At 46.2% G+C, this 4,533-nt stretch overlaps 1 long non-coding RNA gene across 1 annotated transcript in view; it reads left to right on the plus strand.

Annotated features, from left to right (window-relative positions):
- Positions 1-4,067, plus strand: part of LOC146076024 (uncharacterized) — a 5,362-nt gene extending 1,295 nt beyond the window's left edge. Inside the window, exons 2-3 of the long non-coding RNA XR_014473682.1 lie at positions 2,729-2,788; positions 3,766-4,067. This is a non-coding gene — a long non-coding RNA (uncharacterized LOC146076024). The remainder of the gene's footprint in view (positions 1-2,728; positions 2,789-3,765) is intronic.
- The last annotated feature ends 466 nt before the right edge of the window (positions 4,068-4,533 follow it).

A 4,533-nucleotide genomic window follows, 5' to 3' on the forward strand; every position in this document is an offset into this window, starting at 1 on the left:
AAAGGTCATTAGTTTGACAATGTCTATGTCGACAGTCAAAAGGTCGGCATGGGGTTTTTCACTGTTTTTTTTACATGAATGTCAACATAATCAACATGGACACAGTTTCAAGTGCACCGCATCCCCTCGAACACTATTTTATTCTCCCACCACGCCCTAGTGTATGGTAGGGCATGAAATACCACATGTCGGCTCAAAAAACTGTGAAAAACCCCATGTCGACCTTTTGACTGTTGACCTAGACATTGTCGAACTAATGACCTGTCGAACTAATAACCTTTTGACCTTTTCCCATGTCGACCAAATGACCGCATCCCCTCCCAGCCACCCTGCTACCACTGGCTGCTGCACTCTTGTCCCTAGTCTGGGACATTGGACAGCGCTGATGACATATAACATGCATCCAAACTTCTGATCAGTAAATTTTGTGTTGCACTCACACACACCAAAATGAGCAGCTGGCAATGCATGGCCCACCCCCTTGTGATGCATGGCCTGCCCACTTATGATGCACGACCCGCCCCCGGATGACTCCCAGCCCACCCTCTGGTGATGCCAGCACCGCCCGCCTGGCGATGCAAGGTCCGCCACCTGACAACGCAAGGCCCGCCCCATGCATATTACTTTTCTCCCTGAAATAAATTTTCAAAGCTAGGCAACCCTGGCTTAGCGACTCTCCCCTCCTGTCTCTCCCCCCTATCTACATTCCAGCTATCATACACCGGAGCTCCCCAGCAGACAGTGACCAGGTCAGGTGGCAGGCTCAGGGTTGTTCAGGACTGCTCGGGAGAACTCAGGCGCCTGAACTCCTGAGTCCCCCCAATCCGCGCTGAACATCCCTGAGCTCCGGCGTACGATCGCTGGGACGAAGGGGAGTGACAGGAGGGGAGCCACCACTTTGGGGGGTGCCCGGAGAGGTGATGTGCCAGTGGTGCACAGCTGCAGGCACCACTGGTGCACACCTTCATATTGGTGGTACTAATCCAATGATGGATAACCTTGACACTCCAGCTGTTGTTGAACTACACATCACAGCATTCCCTACATCAGTTTCAGCATGGCTAAATAGTAAAACTGTAGCAGGGCATGCTGGGATGTGAAGTTCAACAACAGCTGGAGTGTCAGAGCAGTAAAATTCTAGAACTCATTGCCAGTTGGGGTGGTTATAGCAACGGATTCAGTATTGAATCCCGGCGTTCAGAATCCCGACAGCCGAAATGCCGACAAGGGGGGAACGTGGATCGCCCCCCCTTGCGGGCTCGCTGCGCTCGCCACGCAGCGGGCCCGGTGCCTCGCTACGCTCGGCACACTAATTTATTCTCCCTCCAGGGGTGTCGTGGACACCCCAGGAGGGAGAAAGTGTCCGCATTTCGGCGGTCGGGATTCTGAACGCCGGGATCCCGACCGCCGGGATTGTAACTGCATCCCATAGCAACTACTGTTAATGAATTTAAATCAAAACTGGATAAATTCCTGGCCACTTACTCAAGTCAGTAGGTACAAGACAAATAGTTTGAAACTAATGTCATTTTTCAACCTTAATTACTATGAGACTGTGCAGGTTATTCTGGTTCATTTGCACAGATGCCAATTTGCATCCTTGCGAGTGAACCAGATCCCGACTTGCGAATGGTGGTACGCCGGCCCACCAGTCGCAAGGTGTGTACATTTGCACCTGCTACGAATGGATGATTTTACATAAACATCCATTTGCAGCCTGCGGGGGAACACCCACATCTTTCGATGGTCGTTGACCATCAAAAGATGTGGCAGGTGCATGCATCTCAAGGTGCATGCTCTGAGCAACCTTATATATGCGTGTATGCTCGGGGGAAGTGGGCGGGCAGCTGACATCTGGTGAAGCGAGCTGCCTGCTCCCGCATGACCTCATTAGCATGAGAACGTCCATTAAAAGCTGGGCTATCCCATATGCTAATGGAGCAGCCCCACGCCCGACCTGTTCCCTCTGCCCAAAAAGATTGTCTGCTGTGGGTCCACGCACAAAGCGCATGAAATGCACATGCACAAACATCTGCTGTGAACGGACCATGTCCTATGTATCTGCGCATTGGACCACAATAAATTGTACACTCCATAGAACTGGGCTTTATGGAAGAGTGGCCAGAAAAAGCCATTATCGTACCTAGTGCTAAAAAAAAGTTTGCCAAAAGGCAAGTGGGCGACTCCCCAAATGTTTGAAGCAAGGAGCTCTGGTCAGATCAGACTAAAATTGTACTTTTTGCCCACCAAGGAAAGTGCTAAGTATGGCACAAACCCAACACATCCCATCACCTCAAGAACACCATCCCCACAGTGAAAGATAGTGGTGGCAGCAGCATAATGCTGTGGGATGTTTTTCAGCAGCAGGGATTGGGAAACTGATTCCAGTTGAGGGATAGATGGATGGTGCTAAATACAGGGATATTCTTGAGCAAAACCTGCTTCAGTCTGCCTGTGATTTGAGACTCGGACGGAAGTTCGCCTTCCAGCAGGACAATGACCTAAAGCATACTGCTAAAGCAACACTCAAGTCGTTTAAGGGGAAACATTTAAATATGTTGGAATGGCTTAGTCAAAGGCCAAATCTCAATCCAGTTGAGAATCTGTGGTCAAACTTGAAGATTGCTGTTCACAAGCGGAAACCAAAAAAAAAAAAAAAAAAAACATCTTCAAAGTTGTTCTGTGAATGAATTGATGCAAACCTTGAAACAATCCATTTTAATTCCAGGTTGTGAGGCAACAAAACATGAAAAATGCCAAGGTAGTGAATACTTTTGCAAGGCACTGTGTATCCTTTAATTTTATATATTCTAAAATTGAGCAGTAGCCATGCTTTACCAATCTGAGAATTAGTGGTGGTCATTATCATGACCTTTTCTGAGTGGAGGCATCGGTACTTGTGTATTATCTGGGCGCCCAATATTTTCATTGTACAACCAAAAATCGCATGCGATGCAACGCGATTGGACCCGATTTTTAATTGTACAGGCACCCAGATGCCTGATTCCTATGTTAAATGCCCCCCCAGACCCGATTTTTGATTGTACACCCACCCTGATGGGTAATGCTATGTTAAATGGCCCCCCATTGTTAACGCCACCCCACTATCAATGCCAACCCGAAGCGTGGCGAGCCCGCTAGGGGCGGCGGTACGCGTCCTACTACCTTTTCATACCCCCACTATCCACGTCGGCGTGTAGTTGATTTTATATAGTGTGGCGAGCGCAGCGCACCACCGAGCCCGAAGCGTGGCGAGTGCAGCGGATTACTTCACATATATTCCGCGTCCGCTCGCCACACTATGTAAAATCAACTCCACGCCGGTGTGGATAGTGGGGGTATGAAAAGGTCGGAGGACGCGTACCGCCACCCCTCGCGTGCTCGCTGCGCTCGCCACGCTTCGGGTTGGCGTTGATACTGGGGTGGCGTTAACATTTCACATAGTAATCACCCATCAGGGTGGGTGAACAATTGAAAATCGGGTCTAGGGGTGCATTTAACATTGGATTCCGGCATCAGGGTGCCTGTACAATGTAATATCGGGTATAGTCGCGTCGCATGCCATTATAATGACGCAATATTAAAATTGTGTACTCTGCCCGAGAAAACATCAAATCTGGTACAATCGCATCGCATGCCTTAATTAGTGGCATGTGATTCGATATATCGGGCGCCCAGATAATACACATGTACCGAGGCATCTACTGATTGGTGATAGAATTCAGGTTAACACCATTATTATTTTAACACGCTAAAATTCTCCAGGCACCTAAAATGAGAAGTTTCCATCTGCTGTCTTCAAGGTCCTTCAGTGGTGAACAGATTCCTGCTTGTTAGGACATCCTGCTAACACTGGGAAAAAAAACATCTACAGGTTGAGTATCCCGTATCCGAGTATCCGTTATCCGAATTATTCCGAAAACCATACATTCCAGAAAGTGAAAAAAAATATTTTTTTTTTGCTAAAAACTCACTGGGGACATTTGTAACAGCACTACTGGTGACATGATATGTAACTGGCACTATATATGTGCAAGAAAATGATTGTTTGGCATTCAAATTCAATATCTGAGATAGTACACAAATTTTGTTTCATGTTTTAAAACCTTGTTTTTTGAACAAATAAAATATATTTGTGTGTATTTTATGTGGTAATAAAATAGATTTGTGTGTATTTTATGTGTTTATACAGCATACATGCAAGATACTTCAAAATACATAATTGAAATATTAAAATATTCCGAAATACGGAATAATCTGTTATCCAAAATTCTCCTGGTCCCGAGCATTTTGGATACGGGATACTCAACCTGTATTTGATCCAATGTGAATTTTGATGTCAAGTGATACAAGGAAAAAATTATTTTAGAATTAGAGCGCAAAATAAAAGATGTGCAGCTGAGGTTATAATAATATTGGAGTTTTGTCAACCACCAACAAAAAATGGACATACAAGGTAGAGTATTATATAACCAATAGCGGTATCTCCAATTCCATACAATACAAACCATACAGTAAAGATGGAAGATAAAA

Source organism: Crinia signifera, chromosome 1 (genome assembly GCF_055691185.1).
Source record: "Crinia signifera chromosome 1, ASM5569118v1, whole genome shotgun sequence".
In the NCBI taxonomy this organism is placed as follows: Eukaryota; Metazoa; Chordata; class Amphibia; order Anura; family Myobatrachidae; genus Crinia; species Crinia signifera.